The sequence below is a fragment of the Lepidochelys kempii genome, chromosome 3 (genome assembly GCF_965140285.1).
Source record: "Lepidochelys kempii isolate rLepKem1 chromosome 3, rLepKem1.hap1, whole genome shotgun sequence".
In the NCBI taxonomy this organism is placed as follows: domain Eukaryota; kingdom Metazoa; phylum Chordata; order Testudines; family Cheloniidae; genus Lepidochelys; species Lepidochelys kempii.
The window spans coordinates 137453942-137466666 of NC_136382.1; positions in this window are offsets into that span (position 1 = coordinate 137453942).

The following is a 12725-nucleotide window of genomic DNA, read 5'->3' on the forward strand; positions in this document are numbered from 1 at the left end:
GGTGAAAAATCCATTACAATCTACATATCACACAGACTATGCTGAGAGATTGTGCCACACACTCTCAAAGAAACTGCGAAACCACCTGATCAACATCCTCTACAGCAAACAGGGAAAGATTAAGAATGAGCTCTCAAAACTGGATTCTCTCATAAAAAGCCAACCTTCCACACAAACTTCCTCGTGGATAGATTTTACAAAAACTAGACAAGCCATTTACAACACAAACTTTGCTTCTCCTCAAAGGAAAAAGGACACTAAACTATCTAAACTGCTACATGCCACAAGCAGTCACAACAGTAGTTCCCTTAACCCACCCAGCAATATTGTTAATCTTTCCAGCTATTCTCTTAGGCTGGCAGAAAAGTCTGTCATTTCTTGGGGCCTCTCCTTTTGTCCCTCCAGGCCCACAAACATGATACAGTTCTATGGTGACCTAGAATCCTACTTTCGATGTCTCCGACTCAAAGAATATTTCCAACACGCCTCTGAACAACATACTAACCCACAGAATCCTTCCTACCAACACTACAAAAAGAAGGATTCTGCGTGGACTCCTCCTGAAGGTCGAAACAACAGACTGGACTTCTACAGATTGCTTCTGTCGACATGCACAGGCTGAAATTGTGGAAAAGCAACATCACTTGCCCCATAACCTCAGCCATGCTGAACACAACGCCATCCACAGCCTCAGGAACAACTCTGACATCCTAATAAAAAAGGTTGACAAAGGAGGTGCTGTCGTCATCATAAATAAGTTGGAATATGAACAAGAGGCTGCTAAGCAGCTCTCTAACTCCACATTCTACAGACCATTATCCTCTGATGCCACTGAGGATTACCAAAAGAAACTATACCATTTGCTCAAGAAACTCCCTGAAAAAGCACAGGAACAGATCTGTGCAGATACATGCCTAGAACCCCGACCAGGGGTATTCTATCTGCTTCCCAAGATCCATAAACCTGGAAATCCTGGGCGCCCCATCATCTCAGGAATTGGCACCCTGACAGCAGGGTAGACTCTATGTAGACTCCCTCCTCAGGCCCTACGCCACCAGCACTCCTAGCTATCTTCGAGACACCACTGACTTCCTGAGGAAACTACAATCCATCGGTGATCTTCCAGAAAACACCATCCTGGACACTATGGATGTGGAAGCCCTCTACACCAACATTCCACACACAGATGGACTACAAGCCATCAGGAACAGTATACCTGATAATGTCATGGCAAACCTGGTGGCTGACCTTTGTGACTTTGTCCTCACCCACAACTATTTCACATTTGGGGACAACTTACACCTTCAAGTCAGCGGCACTGCTATGGGTACCCACATGGCCCCACAGTATGCCAACATTTTTATGGCTGACTTAGAAAAACGCTTCCTTAGCTCTTGTCCCTTAACACCCCTACTCTACTTGTGCTACATTGATGACATCTTCATCATCTGGACCCATGGAAAAGAAGCCCTTGAGGAATTCCACCATGATTTCAACAATTTCCATCCCACCATCAACCTCAGCCTGGACCAGTCCACACAAGAGATCCACTTCCTGGACTCTACAGTGCTCAATAAGTGATGGTCACATAAACACCACCCTATACCGGAAACCTACTGACCGATATACTTACCTACATGCCTCCAGCTTTTATACAGGACACACCACATGATCCATTGTCTACAGCCAAGCTCTACGATACAACCGCATTTGCTCCAATCCCTCAGACAGAGACAAACACCTACAAGATCTCTATCAAGCATTCTTACAACTACAATACTCACCTGCTGAAGTGAAAAAACAAATTGATAGAGCCAGAAGAGTACCCAGAAGTCACCTACTACAGGACAGGCTCAACAAAGAAAATAACAGAACCCCACTAGCTGTCACCTTCAGCCCCCAACTAAAACCTCTCCAGCGCATCATCACAGATTTACAACCTATCCTGAAAAATGACCCCTCACTCTCACAGATCTTGGGAGACAGACCAGTCCTTGCTTACAGACAGCCCTCCCCAACCTGAAGCAAATATTCACCAGCAACCAGACACCATGCAACAAAACACTAACCCAGGAACCCATCCTTGCAGCAAAGCCCGATGCCAACTCTGTCCACATATTTATTCAAGTGACACCATCATAGGACATAATCACATTAGCCACGCCATCAAGGGCTCGTTCATCTGCACATCTACCAATGTGATATATGCCATCCTGTGCCAGCAATGCCCCTCTGCCATGTACATTGGCCAAACTGGACAGTCTCTACGCAAAAGAATAAATGGACACAAATCTGGCTTCAGGAATCATAACATTCAAAAACCAATAGGAGAACACTTCAACCTCTCTGGCACTCAGTAAAAGATTTATTAGTGGAAATTTTGCAACAGAAAAGCTTCAAAAACAGACTCCAACGAGAAACTGCTGAGTTTGAATTAATATGAAAACTAGATACCATTAACTTGCATTTGAACAGAGACTGGGAGTGGCTGGGTCATTACCCATATTGAATCTATTTCCTTAGGTGAAGTATCCTCACACCTTCTTGTCAACTGTCTAAATGAGCCATCTTGATTATTACTACAAAAGTTTTTTTCTCCTGCTGATAATAGCTCATCTTAACTAATTAGCCTTTCACAGTTTGTATGCCAACTTATCTGTGTGTGTGTCAGTGTAATATAATATATCTTCTTACTATATGTTCCATTCTGTGCATGATGAAGTGGGCTGTAGCCTGCGGAAGCTTATGCTCTAATAAATTTGTTAGTCTCTAAGGTGCCAAAAGTACTCCTGTTCTTTTTGTGGATGCGCTTTAGCCAAACATAGATTATTGGGCTCAATACAGGGGTAGAAATTCTATGGGTCAGACTAGATGATCTTCTGGCCTCTGGTCTCTCCTGGCCTTACAATTTATGAAAATGCTTATATAGATCCCTTTCCAATAAGTATCCTAGTGCAGGGGTGGGCAAACTTTTTGGCCCGAGGGCCACACCGGGGTTGCACAACTGTATGGAGGGCCAGGTAGGGAAGGCTGTGCCTCCCCAAACAGCCTGGCCCCCACCCCCATCTACTCCCTCCCACTTCCCGCACCCCTCAGAACCCCTGACCCATCCAACCCCCCCCACTCCTTGACCCCAACTGCCCTCCCGGGACTCCACCCCCATCCAACCCTCCCTGCTCCCCATCCCCTGACTGCCCCCCCGGAACTCCACCCCATCCAACCGCCCTTGCTCCCTGTCTGCCCCCTGTTACCCCCTCTCCCCGTCCCTTTACCATACCGGAGCCAGCCACGCTACCGCACTGCCCAGCAGGAGCGGTGGGCCAGAGTGCTGGTGGCACAGTGCACTGAGGCTGTGGGGGAGGAGGAACAGTGGGGGAGGGGCTGGGGGCTAGTGATTGTAAATTCCTATTGTGCGTCATCTTCTTCTAGACTTGGTCCCATCTATATATGGTCGGCAATTTGAGTTTTCTCCATTACAGTATGTCTTGAAGCTGTTTCTTGGAAACTCTGCAGGTTGTCATATCCTTTTGTATGACATCCATCCATCTAATTTTGGGTCTTCAAACCATTCTCTTACACTCCCCTCCAAGTTTAACATCCTGTATCCCATATATTCTTCTGATCTTCTCTTCACGTGCCCAATCCATCTAAGCCTGGATTCCCTCAGTTTTTGTATAGTTGGTACCACCTTCACACTTTCCCTAATTCGTTCACTCCAAACATGATCTATCCCTGTAACTCCAAGCATCCATCTTAAATTTTTATTTTCCCTGTATTCAAGATGTCCTCCTGTCTCTTCCTGGGTACCCAACATTTGAAGCCATACAAAGGTTCAGACCTATTGTACATATACTGTTCTTTTTAATGTTCTTTTTATTGTACATATACTGTTCTTTTTTAATTTTTGTAAAATGAATTGGCAACATTAAATTATATTTGTATTTATAACCAAGACCAAACATATGCAAATTTGTAGTATGATGGTGGTCTTTCTTTTCATTTGGGGGATATTAAAATTGTTGAGGCAAATAGAATTTCATAGAATCCAAAACCAGAAGGGGCCACTGTGATCATCTAATCTGACTTCCTGTAAAGAACTTCCCGGGATTAATTCCTGTTTGAACTAGAGCATATTTAAAAAAAACCCACCCAAAAACCCATCTAATCTTGATTTTACAATTACCAGTGATGGAGACTCTGCCTCATTTCTTAGAAAATTGTTCCAGTGGTTAATTACCCTCACTGTTAATAATTTATGCCTTATTTCCAATCTGAATTTATTTTGCTTCAGTATCCAGCCATTGGATCTTGTTATAGAGGCATGATTTTGGCCCCATGTGTATTAGAGCAACTTGTGTCATTCATTGTCTTATTGTTACTCTGGAGAGTTATCTGTTACTGTGTGGAGAAGACCCCTTTCCTAGGATGCTGTGAATATGCAATGTGTATTTTTTCATGGTCTGTGTGTATATAAATCTCCTCACTGTATTTTCCACTTTATGCATCCGATGAAGTGAGCTGTAGCTCACGAAAGCTTATGCGCAAATAAATTGATTAGTCTCTAAGGTGCCACAAGTCCTCCTTTTCTTTTTGCGGATACAGACTAACACGGCTGCTACTCTGAAACCTGCAATGTTGATGTGAGAGATGCTCACCGGATGCTTCAAAGGCCTTGTCTACACGTTTCACATTGTTTAGAATACATGTAGCTATATGCAGCAGTAAAAGGCAGGTTGCGAACATGCTCATTGCCATGTGTAGTTACATATGGCAGTGAAAGGCTCTGGCGGGGGGAAGGCATAGGAAGAAGGCTCCTGCAGCTCCCCACTGCTGGAGTCTTTCCATACTACCTCCCCTCGAAGTGTTTCATTGGGCAGGGAAAGGCTCTCACAGACTCGAGGCAGTGAGACACGGAAGAGCTAAAAGTAGCAGTGTAGATATGGGAGGTGTGTGTAGAGAGCCATCTTCTAGGCCTTAGGGCACACACCCTCACCTAGGCAGTGGCTTACCATCTCCACTGCTATTTATACCTGTGTTAGCTGGGTGAGCAATGTCTTTACTCTGCACACTGCTGCACAAACCTACCCTTAAAGGTGCCAAACAATAACTCACATGCGGAACAATGCTGTAGTGTCACATATTCTCCACAAACAAACAAAAGTTAGCTGTTCTCATTATGAAGTGTATCTTGCTTTTTTTATGTTTCTCTTTCCATCTGTCTTTCTCTTGCCTCCCCCCCCCATTCCATGACAATAAATGGGCTTCTGAAAATATTTTCCAGTGTTTTGGGTTCTAATTTGACCCATTTTGTTCTTAATTTTAAATGTTCATTCAACTGGATATGAAAAAGCTATTTTTTTTAAAGTTGATTAAAGCCTCAGAGTTGCTTCAGCATTTAATCAACCACAGCAGCTGCTGATTGCTTTGTTTCCTACAAAGCCACACAGATTAGCACTCAATTGCAAAGTTAACTATGGTATAGTACATGCCTTATAAAATACACATTTATCACAGGAGGATTTTAAACCAAGACAGCCCTTTTGCATTCAACGTTTTTGCTCTTTTTTCCCATTGAAATTTGATTAATTATTTTCATTTTAGAATTATAGCTCCTTATCATGGTGGGTGAAGCATCGCATATAAAACAGGAAAGGATCATGCCTTTAACTTCATGGGGTTAGAACTCTTTAATTTGTTTTTTGGCTCCCTTGGATAAACAATTGCTCTCTTTTCTTTGCGTTGTAACAGGTTTCAGAGTAGCAGCCATGCTAGTCTGTATTCGCAAAAAGAAAAGGAGGACTTGCGGCACCTTTAGAGACTAACACATTCATTTGAGCATAAGCTTTAGTTGTCTATTTAAACTAAATGCTGCACTTGCCATTTATTTACTCTTTCCTGTAAAGCTGTAAAGCTTAATTTTTGAACATGAATGCTGACTGCATGAAAACCAAGCTGGAACGGAGGTGGCAGTATGGGTATGATAGTAGTGAATCATAGAATCATAGAATATCAGGGTTGGAAGGGACCTCAGGGGTCATCTAGTCCAACCCCCTGCTCAAAGCAGGACCAATCCCCATCTAAATCATCCCAGCCAGGGCTTTGTCAAGCCTGACCTTAAAAATATCTAAGGAAGGAGATTTCACCACCTTACTGAGTTAACATAAATCAATTATGTAGGCACTTTGTCAGGGATCATGTGTTAGGATAAGGTCAATGTATCCCATATATATCCTACAGATTTTCTGTGATTGTGAAGGTGCAGGGGAAAACCTCCTCAGCGTCTATAAATATTTCTGTACTAGTGTGAAAACGGTCTTTGATTCCACAAACAGTGTCAGTTTTAAGTCAAAACAGCAGGTGGGCATTGTAATCTTCCTTAGCTGCCCATTCTCATTAATTAGGAGCCCTTTCAAGAGGGCCCCTGTAATAAATGAAGGGGTGAGGGGTAGCTCCCTTTTATGAACATGCAGCTAGCAGCTATAAAAACCTTCTTAGTAGCTGTTCTCTAATTGCTTTACCTGTTAAGGGTTAAAAAGTCTCACTACTATGCACAGGTAAAAGGAAGTGAGTAGGCCAATGGGAAGGCTAGAACTTTTTAAAATTGAAACAAGACTCCCCTTTTGTTTGTCTGTCTGTTGTGCTCCGGGGGGGAGAGGCAGACAGGGTAGAACTACGTTGTAAGAATCTTGGGCCAGGTATGAAACAATTATCGGTATTGTACCTAAAAACTACTCATTTGTAACCCCAGATATTCAAGTAGATCAGGAAATGTCTAAGAAGACAGAATTAGGTTTATCTCTTTTTATTTCTTTATGGACTTTGTGGACTCCTCTGTGCTAACCCCATGTGCTTTTGGTTTTTTTGTAACCTTTAAGCGGGACCTCAAGAGAGCATTCTTGGTGCTTAATCCTTGTAGTTACTCTTTTAAAATCTAGCAAATGCCTGAGCTTCCAAATGTATTTTTTCTTTTTTAAAATAAAATTTACATTTTTTTAAGAAGAGGATGGGATTTCTATGTCTTAAGAGGTTGTGCGCATGTTTTTTTAGTTACCTGATGAAAAGAGCTGATTGCTTTTCTTTCTCCTTTCTCAGCTCTTCCCAGGGGTGGGGGTGGGGAGGTGAAAGGGCTTGAGGGTACCCCACAGGAAGGAATTCCCAAGTGAGCCTTCCTGGTCTCTCAAAGGGGTTCTGCACTTGGTTGGTGGCAGCATCTACCAAGCCAAGGTCAGAGAAAAGCTGTACCTTGGGAATTTAATACAAGCCTGGAGTAGCAAATATTAATTTTTAGAGTCCTTGTGGGCCCCCACCTTCTGCACTCAAAGTGCCAGAGTGGGGAATCAGCCTGTCAGCCCCTCAGTCTTCTGCTTTGACTGTGTGGGTACTAAGTGAAGGGTGGAGATCTCCCTGAAGACCTGCTGCTGAGTGAGTTCATATTAAATTTGCTGAAGAGAATGGTTATCTATTTCCCTAAAGTTAAGTATCCTCACACCTTCTTGTCAATTGTCTAAATGGGCCATCTTGATTATCACTACAAAAGTTTTTTTCTCCTGCTGATAATAGCTCATCTTAATTAATTAGTCTCTTACTCCACTTTTTCATGTTCTCTGTATGTATATATATATATATCTTCTTACTATATGTTCCATTCTATGCATCTGATGAAGCTGTAGCTCACGAAAGCTTATGCTCAAATAAATCTGTTAGTCTCTAAGGTGCCACAAGTACTCCTGTTCTTTTTGAGGATACAGACTAACACAGCTGCAACTCTGAAACCAGTTATTATTGCTAGCTAATGAGCTCAGTGTGATCGGATTATTCAATTTAAGAATGACTGTTTGCCAATCCTTGCCTTACGGTCTGCTAGTGTGAGGTTAATAGCAATCCCTGAGATTTTTGGTTATGCTCTAGCTTTCCCTGTTTTAGGAAACTGAGTAGAGCTTGAGGAGGAGGACCAATTGACTCATCTTCCAGTGAAAATCTAGTGCTCCATCTTGGAAGGAGGACACAGCCACTACTACAGCAGCAGGGTTCTGTCCTTCCTGAAGTGAGGGAGAGTTCATTCTCTCTTGGCCTACTTTCCTATAATCCCTTAAAGGCAGCCCCTACAAGCGCATCCACCCATTTTTCACCAAAGCTGACTATCTCTAATGGGTTCTGAATAGGGTTGTCTGATCCTCAGACCTAAGGGCTGGAGGTGGTATGTAGTTGAGAGGGAGGACAGAATCCAATGTGAACCCCAATGTAAGGGGTTAAAGTCAAGATTGCAGAGATGCTAAGGACTTTGGCCCACTGAGGGCAAAGGACTCCATGGAGTCCATGCCCAAGAGGAGAAGGTTTGGATTTCTTTTGTTTGGATCTTTATTTACCCCAAAAGGAAGGACTTTTGAGTTTGGCCTGAAAGCTATACTACCCAAGAAAAAGAGAAACTCAAGCACAGCAAGATGGGGAAACTGGGGAATAGGCCATTCCCAGTGAGGAGATAAGACACTGTGAAAGGTCCTACAACCCTTTTTATTTTCCTGTGGCTTCATGATCTTTTACAAGTTCATCCAATATCTCTGAGGAGTTGCAGATAAGCCATTTCTTTTCTCCTGACTTCTTTGGGTGGTGGCCAGCTGACCCATTTCCCCCAACACTCCCATTTTATCCCCTACCTTAGATCCACTTTGGAATTTCCTTCTTACCAAAAACAGCAAACAGGAATGAAATACTGCTGTTCCCACTATTGACACTGGCCCTATAACTCTGGGGGGTGGCAGATGCCCCAGTATACACTGGGCAGCATTTCCTTTCAACCCCTGATTCGCACTTTCAAGCTTCAAACACTTCTATTGCATCTACCTTCACGTAATTGTATTATCAATCACCGTGTATCAGAGAAACCTGGTCCTGACCTTGCTCTTATTGACTCCAGTAGACCCCAGATTTATGCTAGTATAAATGAGAGCAAGATCAATCCCAACAGATAATCTTAATTGTGTGTATAGTTCAAGCATTTATCTAATTTTGTATCTGCATGTACACATATAGTCCTTACTGTGCGGTGCTGTATGTTTAATTTTTCACTATAGAAACTTCAGGGAAACAAATTTTAAAAGGCAACTGAAAAGACCGCTTTTTTTCAGTTGTCCTTGTGTTTTTGAAAAGGGTTCTTTGCTTAGCAAAGAAGAAACCTGTGCAACACAGCAGAGTTGAATGTTAAAGGGCCGTTTGCTTACTGTGACATGTTTTCCTTGAAAAAAGAAAAGAAGGACTTGTGGCACCTTAGAGACTAACACATTTGTCAGTCTCTCAGGTGCCACAAGTACTCCTTTTCTTTTTGCGGACACCGACTAACACGGCTGCTACTCGGAAACATGTTTTCCTCGCTGACTCTTAACTATGTGATTAGTGGCACTTAAGACTCTCAACAGGGAGAGCTAACAGAGAAAGTTCGGGGAAGCTTCAGGTCAGACCTCTGAAAAATAGAAAAAATGTGAATTAATTAGGGTAACTTGCCTAATTTGCATTTGTGTTTTTGTCAAATAAAAAAGTAACTCACTTTCTTTGCTGAAGATAAGAAAAAGAATGTGTAGGAGTGTGACAGAGTAATGACTTGTACTATGTTTCCATAGTTCTGTTGAAGATGGAATATAGGGCAAAAAGACAGAGAATGTTTAATAAGAGACAAAGGAGAGATAAAAGTTAAAACTCAAGCCAAGTAAGTTTCTGTTGACAAACACTTACAAACAACTATTCACACCGGAAAGCTTCCTCTTAAAAATAAAAAAATAGAGCACATCCCATGAAAGGTAACACATTGAAAGCAAAGATTTTTATATAATGTGTTGTAATTAAGCCTTGGTACTGCTTGACACTAGATATTGAGGCCAAGTGTGTATTAAGCTTCGAAGAAAAGAATTAGGCCCCTTACTTAATTAAGGAATAGCCACAGTTACATTATATTGCATTAAAAAAATGACAAAATAAAACCTGTAAGTATAGAAGGGTATCCCTCATTTTTCAAGGCATAAACCAAATGCTAATTTATGAAGGCTAGGAAGAAACAGCTCTATGGACAGGTTATTCTATATTTGTTCAAGACAAGGTTTCCTTGCATCTTCTTCTGAAGTATCTGGTACTATCCACTGTCTGAGAGGGGATCACTGACATCTGTTTTGTCCTCAGTCAACAAAACATGCTTGCTGTCCATGAGGCATAGAAGACTGACGAAGGCTAGAGCACATTTTTTGGGGTGGGTTTTTTTCTTTTCTTTTTTTCAATTAAAAAAAAATGGAGCAAACCATCCAGGTGATGGAGCTGATTTTTTAAAAGGTGAAGTATTTAAGCCATTCGTAGCTGAGCATCCTAAGTGGTTTGTAGTTCTACTGGGATTATGAGATGAGGTTATAACCATCACAAAATGAATCCCTTTTCTTGTGTCACTGAGTGTTAAGAGAACAGAAAAAGTAACCTATTCTTGTTACAATCTGAAATGATAAATTCTGGGGTTCCCTGCTGATACCATTTAAACATTGTACTATAAGTTGTATTGATTTATAGATATATTGCAGTAGGGTTGAGAGGAAGCTTGTGAATGATCACCCCTTTCTGCCAGTATCAGATTTTGGTTTCTGTGGAAGTGAGTTTTCTGGTGGTTCTAGCCATTTATAGATTGCAGACGATATTTGTGTCCACAGCGACATCTAACACATTTTCACACAATGAAACAAATACCTGCAAGATGAGATAATGATGAGAAAATGTGGCTATCAGAGCCAAGCCCCTTCTTAAATCATTTGATTTATTTTATTTTTCTTAAAAGTGCTAATGAGAGAAGCGGAAACAAGATGATCTAATTGGACTTTTTCCATCTTTGAGTTAAATACAGACTTCTCTAACCCTGGGGTGTGAGAATACCTCCAATATCTTACTAATTAACATTATCATATTATAATTTGAGTACTTGAAAACAAATGACTTACTATATTTCTGTTACTAAAAGTTCATTGTTCTTATGACTTTTCTCTCTTGACTGCTCACCTCCCATCCATATTCTGACACCAACAGTTTTGTAGGTTGCAGGGTGCAGATGCTTAAGTGTTACGTTGTGAGTGTTCCACTTCACACGTTTTTTTGCTTCATATCATTTGGCAGGATTGGTGAAATAATAGACTATTTATGATCAGATTATTTTCTAAGTAGCTGTTTACACTAATGATGTGTTTTTATATATAAAATCATTGTCTTTTTTGCCACTGGGGTTAATCATAGAAGGCATAAATAGTATTGGAAGAATGGCTACCCATTGCTGTGTTACACAGAGTGTTTAAAATAAGAAAAGGATCCTTATGAAAAATATCCTCTCCACTCCCAAAGATAAAAGAAGTGTGAGGGACTCCATTGGGTAAGACCATCTCCCCTTTTCCAGTAAAAAGCTGTCTGATTGTTCATATAGTTTCTTTTGCTTAAGCAGTAAAGCCTTATAACTAGACTTGTTAGGATTTGATTCCAGTCAATAAACATAGATTTCAGCTGATACACTAAAATCAACCAAAAAAAAATCGGTAACCGTCAGTGCGCCTGCAGGGAGCGGGTGTCACCAGCCCCACAGCAGTGCAGGGAGCCCTCTGCAGCCCTACTGTCACAGGAGAGAGGGAAGGAGGGAGCAGGTCCATGACAGTAGGCTGCAGAGGGCTCCCTGCACTGCTGCAGGCCTGGTGGCACCTGATCCCTGTAGGTACAAGTTATGGGGAAGGCTGCGGTCCTGGCAGGGCAGAGCAGAGCAGAGACTCCTGGCTAGGACTGCAAGGAAACGAGTAGCCCCTTGCCATGGAGGAAGGCATCTTGCTGCTTAACGGCTGCTGCCCAGAGACAGCGTGCAAACCCCAGTTGGCAAGTGAGCAAGCAGGTGCGTGACAGCAGGACTTAGGGTGACCAGATATAGCAAGTGTGAAAAATCAGGAAAAAATTTTTGGGGGTGGGGAAAGAGCTATAGTTGCCTATATAAGACAATGCCGCTAATATCGGGACGGTCCTGATAATATTGGGACATTTTGTCACCCTAGCGAAACTGCAGAGTGCTCCCTGCATAGCTGCAGGGCCAGTGACACCCAGACCCTGAAGGCGCAAGGTGTGGTGGGGGCATGGTGAGGATGAACCCCCAGCAGCTGGGTAGGTCACCCTGCTGCTGAATGGCTCCTGTGGCAGTGCAGGGAGCCCTCTGCAGTCCCACTATCAGGGACCTGCTCTCTCGCTCATTAGCTAAGAGTGCCAGAATCCTCTGCTCTGCCCAGCCAGGACAGCAGCCTTCCTCTCACCTTCTGCCTGCAGGGATCAGATGTCATTGCCCCCCCCCCAGCTGTGCAGGGAGCCCTGTGAAGCTCCACTCACTCACCAGCCAGGAACTCTTCAGAAGCACCCCATGGCCAGGGGCTTGTTCTCCTCTCCTCCTTGCAGCCATGGTGGGAGACTCTGCTCTACCAGGCCAAGACTGCAGCCTGCCTTGCACCTTGTGCCTGGCTTTCTTGGGCTCCTCAGCCATGCAGTGAGCCCCCCTGCAGCTCTGGTGTCAGAGCTGTCCGAACCGCAACCTTACTTCCCTATAATTTCCAGCAACTGGAAAATAAGTTAAAAATAGAAAAATCTTAAAAATAAAAATCAATATTAATTGTTGCAATAAGAAAAGAAATCAAGTTCTGCCAAGCCTATTTATAACCCAGGGCCACCCAGAGGGGTGTGGGGGG